Source organism: Monodelphis domestica, chromosome 1 (genome assembly GCF_027887165.1).
Source record: "Monodelphis domestica isolate mMonDom1 chromosome 1, mMonDom1.pri, whole genome shotgun sequence".
Lineage (NCBI taxonomy): Eukaryota > Metazoa > Chordata > Mammalia > Didelphimorphia > Didelphidae > Monodelphis > Monodelphis domestica.
This window is the reverse complement of record NC_077227.1, coordinates 216,974,184-216,994,375: the sequence shown is the minus strand read 5'-3', so window position 1 is coordinate 216,994,375 and position 20,192 is coordinate 216,974,184.

The following is a 20,192-nucleotide window of genomic DNA, read 5'->3' as shown; positions in this document are numbered from 1 at the left end:
TGGAGACAAATCTGAACCCATGGCATTTCCTTAAACCAGTGGTTGCAAACTGATCTAGAAACAGAGGTCTCTAAATGGTACATGGGACAGATAGGTGGCACAGTAGATGGAGCACCAGGCTTGTAATCAAAAAGACCTCAGTTCAAATTCAACCTGAGACGATTACTAGCTGTGTGACTCTGAACAAGTCTCTTAACCCTGTTTGCCTCAATTTCCTAACCTGTAAAATGACCTGGAGAAGGAAATAGCAAATCATTGCAGTACCATGGCCAAAAAAATCTACAAATGAGGTCACAAAGAGTCAGACAACTGAAAAACAACTGAACAATAACAACAAATGATACATAAGGATCCATGCAGTTCTCATATTATCTTTGATCATTACATCTTAGTTGTTCGTTTGTATTTTTATTTATCTTGTTTAAAATTTCCCAATTATATTTTAAAAGGCTTTCACTGGGGAGTGTAGTAGTCTTATGGATACAATTTTTGACATCTGTCCCTTAAACCATCACTCCTTTCCCAGGATTCTCTCCAGTTATTTGAAAAGATAATTTGGGGAAGTTGAATACCTTCTCTTATTCTTTCCTCTAATACCACATATATGTATATATTAATATGTATATGTGATAGTTTTATATATGTATATACATATACATGTATATATACAGATGTGCATGCATGCATGTATATATATGTTTTATATATATATGTAATATATATCCATATCTCTATCTATCATGCTATCTGTCTGCCTGCCTCTCTCTCTCTCTCTCTCTCTCTCTCTCTCTCTCTCTCTCTCTCTCTCTCTCCCTCTCTCTCTCTGGCCTGTATATTTAGGTCAGACATTACAGATGGGATATGAACTCAGGAAAGAATAGAATATAAAAGGGTAAGATGAATTGCACTTGGGAAATGGAGCAGTATTTCAAACATTTCAAGTTGATCAGTGCCCTTCCCCCATACCACTCATTTTTTTAATATTAGTATTCTCCTGGTGATGCTATATGTTTATGAGTCATGTAGCATCACAATCCCCAAGTAATCAAGACTGCAACTGCTCCAAATGGTAATGAAGAGGCACATGGTGGGTGTCACTCATCTCCAATATATTACCAATGATTACATATGGCACTGAAAGGTTAAGTGATTTACATATGATCACATTGCTAGGATGTACCAGAAAGAGGTCAGGAACTAATCTATTCTTACTCTTCTTGGGTCTGTTACTTGTTGATTTTGTGATGGGCAAGCCACTTAACTTCTTTTTATATCTGTTTCTTACATCTATAAAATGAAGGGGTTGGACCAGATGATTACCTAAGTTATTGCTAGCTCTAAATCTTGTACCTTCTTTGTATGAATACTTCCTTAATTATTGTGCTTAGAATCACTAGGGTCAGAGATTTCTGACTAGTTCTAGACCATGCTAAGAAATGAGCACTAAACTGTGAGAAGAGGAAGAGGAAACCCTGTAGAATTAGCAAAATGGAGATTTCCAGAGCCATAATTTGTGCTCTATCTTCATGGCTTTAAATTTAGAGTATAATAGCAACACACACTCCTTTAGCAAAGTAAAAACAACTAAACATGGCACTGCTTGTTAAGAGTAATTAGTTAAAATAGAAAACCATTAGATGGAGGGCTTCATCTCTTATATCCCAGGTGAGATCTTCCCTAGTTCAGCCCTGACTCCTACCGCCTTACCCAGCAATAGCTTATTGTCATCCCAAGGTGATTGATTATGGTTTCATAAATTCCACACCTTTCCTACACACACATACACACACACACACACACACATACACATGCACGCATGCACACATATACACACACCCCATGAATTGTCTTTATGTTGAATTGTTGATTGAAAATGTTGATTTGAGGAAATGTTCTATGTTAATTTCCCTGGGTACATCTTGTAAAGCTTGCCATACACACCAGTATTGCTAGTAATAGCTCTAGGGTTACTTTCCTGCCTCTGACCATAACTGACCATGTTGCGAAGTGGCACTGAGGGTAACAATAAGCAAAAATAAGCAATAAACAATAAGCAAAAGGAAAGGTAGATATGGCTTTTCTCTCCCATTCCCATCACCACTTTATCCATCTTTCCCTCAACACCAATGGTAAGAATACCTTGTAGGAATAACAGTACACTCTCCTCTTTTCCTCCTTCCCCCTCTTTATCTCAGTAAATGCCACTGATGAATAGAACAAATAGTAAGAAACAGGAATCAGGGATAAGTAACAGGTGAGAAATAGGGTATGGTTCCTAGGCACTTGCAGAATGTTGTTTTTTGGATGTGGGACTGGAAACTACAAGGGACAAGAACAGAAGGGAAGAAAATTTTGTGGCAATGGAGATATTACAAGGAACAGTTTCAATCAAGCTCAGTTATCCAACCATTCCTATATAAAGAACATTCAAATTTAAGATGCATACATATATATACATATGTTAGGAATTATCTGGTTATCTTATGTTCTATAGCTAAATACTAACACTGCCAAAGTTTTATGCAGCTAGTTGCTTTGGTCACAACAAAGGAGATGAGTTGAAGAGATAATAGTGCAAGGTAGGGGACATTTGGGTAGTATGGCTTATCTCCATGAGCAGTGGAAATTCATCATCATCCCTGGGGAAATAATTCAAAGTACATGCTGTATTTTGGCAGGTCATCAGCATGATCATTGTATTTGGCTGGCAAATACAAAAAGCCTAATATCACAAAGGGATAATTACAAAACAGGAAAAGAAACTGGCTCTTGGGAATCTTTTAAGATCATATAAATTTGCTTTACTGATATGAGTGTGATAGGATTTGATTAATGGTGAAAGAAAATTGGTCTGAGGGGCATAAAGTCAAGATGGTAGAATAAGAGTGGCACTTGCTTGAGCTCTCCCAGATTCCTCTCCAGACAAGTTTAAAATAGTATCACAAAATAAATTCTAGAGCAGGTAAACTAACAAAAGAATAGGATATAACATTTTTGTAGGCCAAGACAATTTAGAAAGCTAAAAGGGAAGGTATAGTTCATTGAGTGAAAATGGCATTCAGTCCTGCCTAGGCCACAGCCCAGTAAGGTAGAAGTATGATATGCCCTGGCAAGCCAGCCCCATGCAGGGTAACTGAATTAATGATGGCAATTTTGGGAGCTCTCATCCCATGGACAGCAAGGAATGGGGGCAGCAAGACAACTTATAAGAAGAGATTACGAAGCTTGTTCTGCTGGTACTAGGTATAGGATTCTGCACATTGCCCACATGGAGGTCCAGGACATAGGCCTTGGTTGCAATCTCAGGGCAAGAAGGAGCACCAACAAACTAGAGTCTATAGCCACAGGGGAAGGGGGGACCTATTCATAGACCCAGAATAGAATAAAGTACTTGAGGTCATTCATTGACCATAGAATTGGAATGCAGAGCAGTGACTACAGCTTTCCTTAGATCATGCCACCTGGGAAAAACTAAAAACTTAAACCCTTTAGCAATATTCTGAAAGAAGTAGTACTAAAAATCTGAAACTTGGGGCAGTGATCACTCCTTTTAGAAGAAAAGCTCAACTTTAAGATGAAGTTAAAGGACAAGAAATAGGCTGGAAAAATGAGCAATCAAAACAAAACAAAAACCCTTGACCATAGATAGTCACTCTGATCAAAACACAAAGTTAGAAGAAGACAATAATGTCAAAATGGCTATAGGCAAAGCCTCAAAGAAAAATGTGAATTGGTCTCAGTCCCAAAAATGTTTGTTAGAAGAGCTCAAAAAAGATTTACAAAATAAAATGGGAAAGAGAAATATTGGTAAAATAAATGAGTGATATAAGAATCATGAAAAAAAAGAGCTAAGAGCTTGGAAAGGGAACAAAAATAGTTAGATAAATCTAACCATAAAATAAGCGAGAATGAAGTTAAGGAGATGAATAGAATTTTAGAAAAAAGATATGAAAAAACATCTGCAGAATAATCAGAATAATGAAGAGAAATAGAAAAGAATATACATTTTTCTAATTGTTCATGACATGTAAAATGCAATAAATTATGTGGAAAGAATCTAATCCTAAAGAATTAGTGGGTCAATGAACAAATCATAAAAACAATGCTTTCATTAAAGAGAATAACAATTATGAAATAACATACCGGAATTTGGGGGATATAGTCAAATCAGTATTTGGGGAAAATTTCTACCTCTAAAACCTTATGTCAACAAAATAGAGAAAGAGATGATTGAATTGGACATGGAAATAAAAAAAAATTTAAAAAGAGCAAATTAAAATCTCCAATTAGGCCCCCAATTAGAAAACTTAAAATCAAAGGAAACTTCAATAAAATTGGAAGCAAGAAAACTATTAAACTAATAAATATAGAAACTGATTTTATGGGGGGGGGAGCTTTATAATATAGATAAGACATTGGCCAATTTTTTAAAAGAATGAAGAAAAAAACATCACCAGTATCAACAATGAAAAGAGTGAGTTGAATTCACCACCAATGAAGAGGAAATTAAAACAATTATTTGTTCAATCACATGCCAAATAAATCTGATGATCTAAGTGAAATGCATATTTACAAAACCATAAATTGCCCAGATTGACTGAAAATGAAATAGAATATTTGACAAAACCTGTTTTAGGAAAAGAAGTTGAATAGTCATCAATGAATCCCCCCCCCTCCAAAAAAAATCCTTAGGCTCAATGGATTCACAAATGAATTCTATTACACTTTTAAAGATTAATTAATTACAATGCCATATACTATATTGAGAAAAAATAGGTAAATAGAGTGCTACCAAAGTCCATTCACACACAAGGAGATTATAGCAAAATATCACAAAGGCTAGGTGCTATGATTCAGTGGGGTTTATACCAGGAGCACAAGACTATTTTAAAATTTGGAAAATTATCAGCATAATTGACCATATGAATAACAAAACCAACAAAAAAATCACATAATTATCTCAATAGATGCAGAAAAAGCTTTTCACAAAGTACAATAATCATTCCTCTAAAAACACTAGAAAATGTAGGAATTAATGATAGTTTCCTTAAAATGATAAATAGGATATATCTAAAATCATCACCAAATTCAGTACCATACCTATCAAACTACTAAAAAACTTTTTTTTTATAGAATTAAAAAAAATTATGACAAAGTTCATCTGGAAGAACAAAAGATCAAGAATATCAAGGGAAACAATAAAAAAATGTGAAGGATGGGGGCCTAGCAGTACCAGATTTTATACTGTGCTGTAAAGCAATGGTCATCAAAACAATATGGCTAAGAGACAGAAGAGTGGGTCAAAGAAATGGACTAGGAGTAAATGATCTCAGTAAACCAGTGTTTGATAAACCGAAAGACCCCAGCTTTTGGGACAAGAACTCACTATTTGACAAAAACTGCTGGGAAAATTGGAAAACAGTATGGGGAAAAATAGGTTTAGATCAAAATCTTACACCCAATACTAAGATAAATTCAAAATGAGTAAATGACTTAAATATAAAGAATGAAATCATTAATAAATTAGGTAGACATATATCAGTATACTTGTGAAAGAGATAGCTACCTCCAAAAGGAGTTAGATTGTTTGGGAAAGGCCTAGATGGATGGGAAATGAGAAACACTGACCTAGGGACCTCCCCAGGGCCAGTTAAGTACAAGCTCCTTGGGATATAGGAAACAAGTTTATTTTTGTAATTGGAGTAAGGAAAATGGTAGACAGGGTCTTAATACTACAGATCTAGACTCAACCCAACTTTAACACATCTCATGAGAGGTGTCTGTTTTCTTCGGTAGGCCCTCCCTATTCACTCTTGCTCTTACCTAAAACCCCAAATGCTATCTAACTATCAGCTAACCTAACTACCCAGATTGTCTTTAAGAAGGCTGAGGAGGTAAGACTCACTGGTAGTCTGAATCCCCTCTCAAGCCTGGGGTTGGCTTCCTTGGTAACCCCGAGTCCCAGGTGACAAAACCCTTGGGATTACTTTAACCAAGATGATATCTTACTGGTCGGTCTCAAACAGGTTGATCTCTGTACTCCAGGGAAAAGGCAGTCTCTTTCAATGGCAATTCTCCAATCCAGGTACCCCTAACCTTTCACAAGATTAGTTTTTCCCAAGTGATGCCAGAGCAAAGATTCCTCCTTCCAGCTCTGTGGAAAGCCCAAATAGGAGTGACAGTTAATCTCAGTAAAACTCCCAAGATTCTTCTTTCCCTCCAGAATTATCTCCCAGGATTTGTGTCCAAATTCTCCTCCTTTCTTTTTAAAGCCAATTCATGCATTTATCTCTATCCCTTAGCACTTATCCTTATAACCTGTCATATCTGTGGGAAAGGAAGGAATTTAAGTAAGTAAGTAAGTAAGTAAGTAAGAGACAGAGAGTATTGAAAAATGTAAAATGAATGACTATCATTATATCAAATTAAAAATGTTTTATACAAACAAAATCAATATGACCAAAATTAGAGGGAAAGCAACAAACTGGGAGAACATTTTTATAACAAAACTCTCTGACAAAGGTTTAATTTCACAAATATATAAGGAATGGAGTCAAATCTACCAAAAAATCAAGCCATTCCCTAATTGACAAATGGTCAAGGGACAGGAATAAGTAGTTTTCTCAGGATGAAATCAAAACTACCAATAATCACATGAAAAAGTCCCTCTTGATTAGAGAAATGCAAATTAAAACAATTCTGAGGTATCACCTCACACCTAGCAGATTGGCCAATATGACAGTAAAGGAAAGCCATAAAATTCTGGAGGAGGATATACACTGCTGGTGGAGTTGTGAATAGATTCAGCCATTCTGGAGGACAACTTGGAATTATGCCCAAAGGGCACTAAAAGACTGTCTGCCCTTTGATCCAGCCATACCACTGCTGGGTTTGTACCCCAAAGAGATAATAAGGAAAAAGAATTGTACAAAAATATTCATGGTTTTGCTTTTTGTGGTGGCAAATTTGGAAAATGAGGGGGTGTCCATTGGTTGGGGAATGGTTGAATAAATATTGGTATATGTTGGTGATGAAATATTATTGTGATGAAAAGAATAAAGAAATGGAGGAATTCCATGTGAACTGGAATGACCTCCAGGAACTGATGCAGAACAAAAGGAGTAGAACCAGGAGAACATTATACACAGAGACTGGTGCACTGTGGTACAATCGAATGTAATGGATTTCTCTACTAGCAGCAATGCAATGACCCAGGCCAATCCAGAGAAACTTATGAGAAAGAATACTATCCACATCCTGAGAAAGAACTGTGGAACCAGAAATGTATTAGAAAAATGTATGCTTGACCATGTAGTGTGATAGGGATTATGATGAGGGTTTTGAGGTTAAAGAATCACTTTACTGAAAATATGAATAACACGGAAATAGATTTTCAACAATGATGCCTATAAAACCTAGTGGAAGTGCTTGTTGGCTTTGGGAGGGGTAGGAGAGAGCAGAATAGGGGAAGATCATGAATCATATAACCATAGAAAAACATTCTAAATAAAAATTTTTTTAAAAATCATCAGCAGGCATTATCTGTAATAGGAATAAACTAAAAGGCTTTCCAGTGAGATCAAGGTTGAAATAAGGATGCACATTATCACCACTATTATTTAACATTGTACTTGAAATGCTAGTTATAGCAATTAGAGATGAAAAAGAAATAGAAAGAATTACAGTAGGCAAAGTGGAAATAAAATTTTGTGTAAAATAACTAGTACAATAAAGATTGAAAGGTCTTATGTCTCAAATATATAGAGAACTGAATCAAAATATGTCAGAATACAAGTCATTCTCCAATGGATAAATGATCAAAGAATATGAATAGATAATTCTTAGAAGAAATCACATATATATGTCATATGAAAAAATGCTGTAAATCACTGTTGATTAGAGAAATGCAAATTTAAAAAATCCTGAGGTACCACTTCACAAGTATTAGATTGGCTAATATGGCAGAAAAGAAAAACAGAGGAAATGAGGGAAATTTGGGACACTAATGCACTGTTGGTGGAGTTGTGAACTGATCTAATCATACCAGAGAGCAATTTAGAATTATTCTCAAAAGGCTATATGTGCATATTCTGACCTAGAAATATCATTACAAGATCTAGATCCGAAAGGTTTTTTTTTTTTTAAGAAAGAAAAGGAAAATGACTTACATGTACAAAAATATTTCTAGCTATCCTTTTTGTGATGAGGAAGAATTAGGTATTGAGGGGATACCTACAGATTGGAGAAAGGTTTCACCAGTTGTGGCATATGATTGTGATTGGATACTATTGAGCTACAAGAAATGATAAGTAGGAGGCTTTCAGAAAAAAACAACTAGAAAGACTTAAACTGAAACAAAGAAAAATGGAAGAACCAAGTGAAAACTGCATACAATAACAACAATGTCATAAGATGATTAATTATGAATAGTTTAACTATTTTCAGCATTACAAAGATCAAAGATAATTCCAAAGAATTATGATGAAAAATGTCCACTCTACAGAAAGAACTGATGGAGTATGAATGCAGATGGAGGCATATTATTTTTACTTTTATTTTTTAAATATAATTTTGCCTGTTTTCTTTCACAACATGACTAATATAGAAGTGTTTTTTTATGACTATAAATGTAATCTGTCTCAAAATGCCTGCCTTTTCAATGGGAGAAAAGGGGAAGTGGGGAAGAAGAAAATTTGGACATCAAAATTAAAAAAAAAACCCACAAATAAAAAAATTAATATGTACTTAGAAGTAGGTTAAATATTTAATTAAAATAATTATTTTCCTCATTTTAAAAAGTAAAGGATTGGGTCAGCAAAAAATTCAGATAAAAAAGAACTGCTTTGAATCATTCTGCTATTCATTATTCTATTCTACTTCAGCCAGACTAGTTTCCTTATCATTACCTGCTAATCCTGCTTAGAATGCCCTTTTCTCTCTTCTGCACTCAACCATATCTTTCGCTTTCCCTCTCTTGTAATTGCCTTTATTGACAGTTAACAGTGAAACCAAAATCATTTTCTCTGCCAACAAAATAATGCTAGCTATCATTAGCAATCTTCTACTGTTAGACGCTCTTTTGTTAAATTCTTAGTAGTGTGTGCCACCTCCTTCAATCCCCTGTCTAAGGTACTTCTATGTATCTCTGGTTTCACTGATATGGGCACTCCCATGTCAAAAACCAATCATATCTACTCACCTGGCCATTTCCTCTCATAAATTCTCCATATGAGTTCAACTCAAAATGTTGGTTGCCTTCTTTTAAATGTCTAAACATTGGATGAATGCTAGTAGAACACAGAAAATTTCTACTGGCTATTGTTTCACTCTTACAGCATTGCTTTTTACCCCCTTTGAAAATCATATATCTTGCTGATGGCACTCACAAAAAATGTTTTCCTTGAGGGACATTACTCTAATTCTGGGGTTCTTCACCTGTGGTGTATAAATTTAAAATAAAAACTGTATTCCAAGAAAATTGGTTTCTTATATAATGCTATGCATTTTTTTCTGTGCTTTTAAAATATCCTGAGAAGGGGTCCATAGACTTTACCTGATTATCAAAAGAGTCTGTTACTCAAATAAGATTAAAAACTAGTGCTCTAATCACTCAATTGATTGATTTACCTTTAGCATTTTACAGGTCCTTACTTCTAGGTTACTTTCTAAATGGTATCATTCATTTACATCCTCTTTTTTTCTTGCTAAGTCTCAAAATAAGTGGTAGTGTTTTCAATAGTCAATAAACATATATTTAAAAAAAAGAAAATGATAGTGGAATAATACAGATTAAACTTAAAAACATGTCAAAAAATAAACATTTATTAAGTACCTACTTACACTGGGGATCAAGTAAGAAAAAGAAAGATCAGGCCCTCAACGAGTTTACAATCTAATGGAGGAAGGAAATACCCTAAAAGTATCTGAAAAAAGGAAAAGGAGCAGAAGATATCTGGCATGGAACATGATGTTCATTTCATGAACTGGAAATCCAGCAGAGCAGCTAATGGGAACTAATGAACCAGTGGAAAGTTTTGAGTCACTTATAAAAGGAATTTTAAAAAAAGTTATAGCTCTACCCTCCAGAAAAGCTTTAATCACTTCTATTGTAATTACCCATGACACAATGTTATTTTACATGTTTGAATTGGAAAAAAAATTATTCTGAGAGTACTATTTCTATATTTTGACTAAAGCTACTATCGCATAATCTAAGGTTCTTGCCCTTTGATTGAAGCAAACAAACTTTTCATCACCCTGATTAAATAAATAAAAAATTTATAGGGCCCAGTCACTGGTGAGTGTAAGCAAACTCATTTAATTCATTATTATTTAGTTGTTCTCAAACTATGCTTTACATTCCAGCCAATCATCCTCCTTTAGCATCTTCCCTGCTCTAACCATTCTTTTCTTTCACCCCAACACCATCTTCCCTCCCTTGCAACTTTGCACTTTTCCTCATTTAACACAGCACCCTTTACTCAAACATCCAGAGACTATCCTCTACCTTCCTTGAGGAAATTAATTAATTCACTTTTGGGACTTTGCTCTAGGACTGAGAAATAGTGGTTTATATACCTAGATCATACTTCATATGCAATGTAGCAGTCCAACCAAAATATTTTGCCAAGTACTCTGCTGCTACATATATACCATCATCTTTCCACTTCCTCTTCTCCAACCCTTCTTCCCACCTATTTGCTATAAGAATAGTAATCAAAAACTCATTTTTTAGAAAGGGTATTACAAGAGTTTTTATGGCTCTACTCACCATCCCTGTGACTTCCAAGACTTAAAAAGTCTTCCCAGGCTACTCCTATATGTCTTATTTCCTTGTGCTAAAATATTACCTCTTTGAGGCTATAGCCTACCTCAGTTTTTTATTTGATTCTATATTAGTACATAGTAGGAGCTAAATAAATGTTACATTTATTTATTCATTCCATTCAATTGTTATTTTTCTCTATGGATAAAATTAAAAGTAACATATAGAGTTTAATCACTAATTATTAATATTTATATATGATGTTTTAAAGAATAATCATCTATTTTATAGCAGTATAGAAATATAGTACTGGACTACACTTTGATAAGTACTTCATGTCCCCCTCTCTATTAACCAACAGTCAAAAATCAAGTATATTAAGATATTTGCTATTATGTACTAAGTATTGTGGGAAACACAGCAAGTAAGTGTTTGAGATCAATCTGAACTCAGGTCTCAGAGGAGTCTTCCTGACTCCAGACTCAGCACTTTATCTGTTGTGCCACCTAGCTTCCCTATAGTGGGAAAACTGCAGGGTAATACAAAGAAATCAAATAAAATTGTTTTTTTGTTAACAAGTTTTCAATCTAGTTAACCATCTGTACTTAATCTAAATCTTCTCAAATCTCTGAGCTTAAGTAGGATTTATCCTGAATTTTTCTCAGGCTGTCAGAAATCTGTCTAGGACTCTCAGATCCCTAGCCAACTCACTCAAATGTTAAATTTCCAACAGCTTTTTCCCACTGTGATTTTAATTGTCCCAGAAAAGTAAGTTTATCTATGACTGCCTTAGGTTAATCCCAAGGAAAGTCTTTCCTAAACTCCTATCTCCATCTTTTTTCCTCCAAGGATAAAAATAGAAAAAAAAAGAAAAAATCATATTACCTTCCCCGATTCTGCCCAGTTATTTCATTAAGATTTTCCTCTACTTCTTTTTGAAGCCTTGAGCTAGGATAAAGGGTAATTTACATCCAATTGAATTCAATTCAACAAACATTTATAGGTGCCTACTCTGTATGAGGTCCTAACTGGGTACATTAAATCAAAGAATGCTGGTGATCCCAACCTTTCTTATAAAGTTGCTGGAGGAATAGAGGAATAAAGCAGTCAGAATTCTCACTGGCATCCTAACAGCATTCTTTGGAAGCCAAGAACAAATTAAATATACTTAGAGTTGCTCAAGGACTACACAAGGAGACAAGTGGAAAAGTTGAACCATCCCTAAGATGAATTTCATGACTACTTTCCCTACCCCAAAAGGGAAAAAATGACTTCAAGCAACCAATGGGATTCATTGTGTATAAACAGGAGAGTTCATCAGGAACTTTTTGTTTAGGGGGGAGTGTTTTTTAACAACTGTACCCCTGTAGTAAATAATGTTTTCTGAAATTTAATTATATCTAAATAACTAATTGAGCTCAATTAATAATCATGGGAAGAAACATGCTGATGAGGGTTCATGGACTTTAGTATTAAGGTATTACCACTCTACCCCCCACGCTCTGACTGCTGTAGGATTAGATGTGAGGAGTATTAAACTGGAAATCTTTTGCCTTTGAACTACATTTCCTATTAGCCCACTGACTTCCTGTTGTTAGGTGCTGATGTAGACAGGAGATAAATTGGGTGGTTTTCTGTGGCTAGTGCTCTCAGAAACTTCCTGGGTCAGGACACTGGCTGAGGTGGCTATTTTGAGCAGGTAAATTAACCATGGGCACTTGGTTTTATTTAGTTACTTCTAGTTATTATTAATAAATCTTATAAAATATAATATTTGAAATATTATATATTAATTTTAATTTTTACAGGAGAAACAGTAACCATCCTCTGAGGATTCAACTTGTCAGTGCCAATGACAATGAGTAGTAGCTCCAGACCATATGTCATATAGACAGCATGTCAGAGTTGGGAAATGAACCCTAGTCTTCCTGCCACCAAGGTCAGTTCTCTATCTACTATTCTATGCTGGCTTTCTAGATTATAGTAAACCATAGCAGTTTTAAAATTATACTGCCTTTTTGCATTCTGTGTATCATGAAACAGGAGAGAGGAGTCATTTCCAAACAATCCAATTTAGTGTTGGGCTAAAAAGGAATGTAACAGTTATTTAATTAGTTATTTTAAAATCAAGTGCCTTTTAGCAATACACACATATCCATAGTCTCTTGGGAGGAGTAGATGAACTGAATGTGGAAATGAGATATAGCCAGACACAGTCATTTTGATATATTCCTGAGAAGTCAAGAAAACTACTCTTGGCACATAGAGTTCACTCTATAAGTTCAGGAGTCTGTTGCATCAGATAATATAAGGGAAATATTTGATAACAGTTCTGACAATCATTGAAGAGGATGCAGTGAGAAGGGTGCACTTAGACACATATGGTGGGAACTGCCCCCTATTCAGGACTTCTGGAAATTGATATGCTCCCAGATTGACAAAATTGCAGGGTGTGCTCTCCCTCTGGAGTCCCTGGCATTCCCTCGGGGAGAGACTGGCACTAGGACATGTGTTAGAGTACTACAAGCTGAAAGCCTGGATAGAAAACAGTCATTCAGGTGATGTGGTAGTCAGGGAAAATGAGGCCATCTGAATCATTTTTAGTGAATGAGGTATATCCCAGAGGCCGAAATACTGACAGGTAACATAGGAGCTCTGTTGGTGACCTCTTAGACAGAAACTGGCAGAGCATGAGAGCCCTTAATCAACAATAACTTTAGAAATACTTGTATTTTTAGTATTCAGATATAGCAGTCTAAATGTGAAATGATATAGAAATGTTCTGAAGATGAATAATGATTTCCTACTATATATACAGAATACTATTAAAAGAAAATACTAAAAGATGTCTAAGAAGTTGTGTATGCATGCATTAAACTTGTTGAGAGTTTTTGGCAACTAGGTGCTGTTAAGATATTAATAACCTGAGTAAACATGTGGGTATGTGAATTTGGTCTAATCCTATATAAGACAGTTTTTAATGGTATAGGAAATTTCTGATTGTGAATATTACCTTCACCAAAGCAAATCCTACAAGTCATCTGCAAAAATGTTTTGGAGTAGGGATTCTTACCTTTGGTTGTAAACCCTTATGACAGTCTGGTTAAACTTAGACACCTCTTCTCAGAATAGTATAAATGCATGAAATAAAAAAAAAATTCAGATTAAAAAGGAAACAAAAAATACTGGGAAATGGCAAACAAAATACATTTTAATTGAGTTTAAGAACTCTTTTAAAAAACTCATTTAAGAACTATAGGTTAAAGATTCTTTTTTTTTTTTGAGAATTCCCTTAAGTACTGAAAGGATCAATATTTGAGCCCATGGTTACAAAGCTAATATTTGTCAGCAACTCAGATCTCTCTGACTTCTAAGCCATATCTCTAGACACTAAGTCATACTGCAGGTTTCATGTCAAGTCAATACAACAAGCATTTATGTGCCAGACATGGTGCTAAACATGGGAAATGAAAGGCCAAAAAAAAATCACTCAGTCCTTGACATCAAGGACTGACAGTAGAATTAGGAAGACAGCATGCAAATAATTATGGACAAACAGTATAAATGTGGTTTAGAAGAAATTGGAGATAATCCCAGAAGGAACATGGATGTTAAGGATGACCAGAAAAGGCTTCTTTCAGAAGGTGAAACCATGTGAGATTTGAAAGAATCTGGGAATCTAAAAGAAGGAGATGAAGGAGCAAGTTCCAGGCATGGAGCCATGAAGATGATCAGACACTGGAGTTGGAGTGCCCTGTGTAAGGAAGAGCAAAAAAGCCAATGTTGATGAATTGAAGAGTATTACTATGGGATTAAAATATAAGGCTGGAAAGGTAGGAAGAGCTGTGATATGAAAGGATTTGAAACCTAAATAGAAGATTTTTTTTCAAAATCTAGAGTAATAGATAGTCACTAGAGTTTATTGAATGGGGTGGTGGTGCACATAATCAGACTTCCAAATTAAGGAAGATGCTGAATGGTAGATGGACAGGAAGGAGTTGAAGCACAAAGATGAAGTAGAATGCTATTGCAGTAATCCAGGCATGAAAGAATGAGAGCCTAGACCAGTTTGGTGACAGTTTCAGAGGAAAGAAGAAATAGTATTATAGAGATGTTATGAAAGTAGAATCGACAGTTTATATTAGTATAGGAATCCATTGTTTTATCATAGTTGGATTTTGTTGAAATCTGCTCTATTAGAGAGATTCACCAGTTTTACCCATTGCTTTTCTCTTTGGATTTGTGAACAAGGAATTCGGCAAAAACAAGAGAGACCTGTAAAGTTGAAGAAAATGTTTTTGGAGGGGCAAATAGAGCATTCAGAACCCACGGTAGATGGGAGAGTTCCATGGAGATTCAAAAGGAAAACTGTTGGCCAGAGAGAGATTCTGGTCAGTCTTCTTGTCTAAGACTCTAGGAAAGAGCTGGATGAGAGAGATACTCTTTTCAAACCCTTTTTGCCTGACTGAGGTGAATGAAAGTCACTTGCCCTAAACTGAAGACCACCTTGGAATGCAATTTCCCTTAGGGGAACTCAAAGCTATATTCCTTGAAGAAAGTTTTTGATCCCACCATCAAAAGTGGCTACAGGAAATAGTTAACAAGGATCTCCCTGTTTTCCCTCTACCCTCCCTCCCTTCCTTTCAAGAAAATAAGTTAGGTAACAAATTACAGCAGAATTGTCTCAAAGTCTATGTAATAGGAGGGAGGATTTTCAAATTCATCAAAAGAAGAAGGCCGTGAGGGGTAGATCTGCCCTATGGTCTAACCGACTACAAGGAAGTGCTACCCACAATTCAGTCCCCAAAAGTAGCTATTTTTCAGGTCCCATCATCTTTCAAGTCCCCCCTCTCTCTATTACAATTTCTCATATGTGGATATCCTTAGGCTGGCCCCTAGAAACTGCCTCTCTGATATATGGACACAGGATATATGGATTTGGGCTAAAACATTTAATAAGTGACTACTTAAATTAACATTACCCACTCTTCCAATTCTGAGATGGATCTGGTACCTTTCTCTCCAATTTAATATGAACTATATCATGCAAAAGTTTCTGGATTTGATAGTAGAGGAGCCAATGACCTGGGTAACATAGTGGAGAGAACACTGGACCTGTAATAAGCAGTATCAGATTTCTAATCCTGACTCAGATGCTACCTATGTGACTCTAGGAAAGTCATTTAATTGATCTGTACCTCCATTTCCTCACCTATGAAATTGGGATAATAAAAGTGTCCATCTCTGTTAAAAATAGGTTGTAAAATGCTTTTTCAAACCTTAACATGCTTTACAAATGCAAATTTTGTTATTTATTTATTATTAAAATTATCTGGATTCTTATTCAGGCCAGGCTGTTACTAATTATGTGACATTGAACATCTCATTTTACTGATCTGGGCTTCAATAGTTTCTTTTCCCCATAATAATCACATCAAAAGTTATTTAAAAACATTTTGATGACTATAATTTTTAAATTCAATTTTATTTTACTTTTGAACTCACTCTTTCCTACCTCCATCTCTCCCATCCCCTCAAAGCAAGAGGAAAAAACAAACTATACACTTATGTATGGACAAGCAAATCAAATTCTCTCATTACCTATATAAATATACATACATACTTATATACGTGTATGTTTACACATACATATATTCAATATATATTTTACATTATACAACTTATATTCCACATGCATACATCTATCTACATTAGTATGAAAATACACACATTATGAATTTATCACCTCTCTATCTGGAAGTAGATAGCACATTTCACAATGAATCTCTGGAACAGTGGTTGATTCTGTTGTGTTAACCATTGCTCCTGATTCTTGAAAAATTCTTCATGTTTACATGTGGTTGTTATTGTATTACTGTTCTTTTGATCTTGCTCATTTCATTCTGCATTAGTTCATACAAGTCTTTCAGGCTTTTCTAAAAACAACCCCTTCATCATTTTTAAAGCAAGATAATATTCTATCACATTGATATGTAAAAACGTATTCATTCATTCCCTGATTGATGGGCAACTATGCCCTTATTTTTGATGCTTTCCTACCATGAAAAGAGCTTATATAAATATTTTTATGTGTATGAGTTCTTTTCCTCTTTATTTGGTTTCTTGGGGGTATATATCTCATACACTGGGTTAAAAGATATGTACAGTTTATTAGCTTTCAGGATAAATCACAGAAGATTAAACTAGTTCACAGAATCCCATATAGAGCATTCAAGTATCTGTTTTCTTATAACTCCTCCAGTCTTGGTCATTTTGCTTTTTGGTCCAATTTGCCAACTTATGTGTCTCTTGGACTCACTATTTTGAACTGTGTATTGAGGTAGTTTGGCCAGATGAAGCCCTTTTAAGTTTTATGTTAATGAATTACTCATTGCTTGAAATATCTTGAACATATTTAATATTATAGTTTAATAGTTTCAGGTATAGAGATGATCCACTGGCCAGTGACACAGCTTCCAATATTAAAGGTATGTGATTCTAGGAGTATATACATTGATCATATTGTGGGGCTATTAGTTGGTAGAAGACAGCATATTTTTATTTTATTTATTTTTTTAAATGGACAAAGGGTCTTTATGTTTCTGAGAGCTGATGTACAGCAACTTTTATTTATTAATTTGGTCAATTTCAAACATTATTCCTTGGTTACAAAAATCATATTCTATTTCTCCCTCCCCTCTCTGAACCCTTCTCATAGCCAACAGACGTGTCCTTGATCAGAACCTATTTCCATGCTGTTGATGTTTGCACTAAGATGTTCATTTAGGGTCTACATCCCCAATCATATTCCCCTCAACCCATGTAATTAAGCAGTTGTTTTTCTTCGGGGATTTTACTCCCACAGTTTTTCTTCTGACTGTGGATGGTGTTCTTTCTCATAGATCCCTCCTGGTTGTTCATGATCATTGCATTGCCTCTAATGGAGAAGTCCATTACATTCGATTGCACCACAGAGTATCAGTCTTTGTGTACAATGTTCTCCTGGTTCTGCTCCTTTCGCTCTGCATCATTTCCTGGAAGTTGTTCCAGTCTCCATGGAATTCCTCAAGTTCATTATTCCTTCGAGCACAATAGTATTCCACCACCAACATATACCACAATTTGTTCAGTCATTCCCCAATTGAAAGGCATCACCTCATTTTCCAATTTTTTGCCACTAATTTTCCTTATTATCTCTTTGGGGTACAAACCCAGCAGTGCTATGGCTGGATCAAAGGGCAAATAATCTCTTAGCATCCTTTGGGCATAGTTCCAAATTGCCCTCCACAATGGTTGGATCAATTCACAACTCCACCTGCAATGCATTAATGTCCCAACTTTGCCACATGCCCTCCACTATTCATTACTTTCCCTTGCTGTCAAGTTAGCCAATTTGCTAGGTGTGAGGTGATACCTCAGAGTTGTTTTGATTTTCATCTCTCTGATTAAAAGAGATTTAGAGCACTTTTTCACATGCTTATTAATAGTTCTAACTTCTTTGACTGAAAATTGCCTATCCATGTCCCTTGCCATTATATCAATTGGAGAATGGCTTGATTTTTTGTACAATTAATTTAGCTCTTTATAAATTTGAGTAATTAGACCTTTATCAGAGCTTTTTGTTATGAAGATTGTTTCCCAATTTGTTACTTCCCTTCTAATTTTGGTTACATTGGTTTTCTTTGTATAAAATCTTTTTAATTTGATGTAATCAAAATTATTTATTTTACATTTTGTGACTTTTTCTAAGTCTTGCTTTGTTTTAAAATATTTTCTTTCTCAAAGGTCTGACATGTATACTATTCTGTGTTCACCTAATTTACTTACAGTTTCCTTCTTTATGTTCAAGTCATTGACCCATTCTGAATTTAACTTGGTGTAGGGTGAGGTATGATCCAAACCTAACCTCTCCCACACTGTCTTCCTTAATATCTGAATTATCTCTTTGTGGCTTCTTGTAGAATTTTCTCCTTAATTAAAAGCTCTTGAATTTGGCAATTACATTCTTTGGAGTTGTCATTTGAGAATTTAGTGTAGAGGGTGTTCTATGAATTCTTTCAATGTCTATTTTGCCCCCTTGTTCAAGAACATCAGGGCAGTTTTCTTGGATGATTTCTTGTAGTATGATGTCAAGATTTCTGTTTATTTCTGGGTTTTCAGGTAGACCAGAGATTCTTAAATTATCTCTCCTTGCTCTGTTTTCTTGATACATCATCTCAGTGAGATATTTTATGTTTTCTTCTATTTTATCAGTCTTTTAACTTTGCTAGATTAATTCTTGTTGTTTTGCAAGATCATTGTCTTCCAATTGCCTAATTCTTGATTTTAAAGACTAGTTTTCCTTTTCAGTTTGGTCTATCCTGCTTTTCATGGCTTCCAGTTGTTTATTCAATTGGGAGTTCTTGTCCTTTAAAATGTTATTTTATCTTTGAACTAAATCCCACTTTTCTTTCCAGAAGGCTTTCATATTTTTGATAAGCTGCACATTAAATTCTTCAAGAGCTTGTGGACAATTTCCATTTTTTTGGAAGGTATTGGTGCATTTATTTGAATTTCCTCTTCTATTTCCTCTGTAGCCTGAGTTTTTCCTCCATAAAAATTTTCTAGGGTCAACCCCTTCCTGTTTTTATTGGAGGGAGGTTGTTGTTCCTGGACATAATTTGCCATCATTGTGGAGGTTTTTCCTTCCCGTTTTAGTCAGAAATATGAGTGAGATAGGCTGGCTCTCTGTGTATGGAGTTAAGGAGCAATCATTTTGCCTAAGGTAAACTCTTGAATCTCCACAGCTTCTTCTGTTTGCTGCCCTTCTCTGTGCTATCTGCCCATGAGCACCCATGGTCTTTGCTCTTCAGCCTTCTCGAGTTTCAGGTGTACCTGCTCTCAGGGGTAGGTCTTTGGTGGTCTTAGTCAGCTCCCAAGGTCCTAGAGGTGCCCCTTGCTTACTTTCTGATTCTGGTGTGCTGGTTATGACTCTGGCCTGTAGGTGAGGTAGAGGAGGGTAGATGAGCTCACATTTTGGTGGGAGCTTTTTTACCCCCTTATCGTGTGGAAATGCCCAAATCCCATGTATCTTCAATTCTGGGCCCTACTGTAGAGTCCCTTTGTTCTTATGAATTTTTTTTGGTCTTTTGAGGTAGTCTATATTGGTGGGTGCTGAAGAGAGGATAAGTCCTGTGTCTAGACTGCCACCATGTTTACCCAGAAACCTCTTCTGACATCACATTTTTAAAGGAAGACTAGGGACAAAGTTATAAAGTCCCAAAGACTAATTTACCAAGAATTCATTTCATGAACATTTATTTCTGTTTCACTTCTTGTAAGAAGTAAACAGATATTCTCTTTAAAATATGTTTTTTTAGAAAAAAAATGTTAGTGGTATTTAAATCTTGTTCTGTCTTGCTTATTTTGTCACCCAAAGAGGCATTAT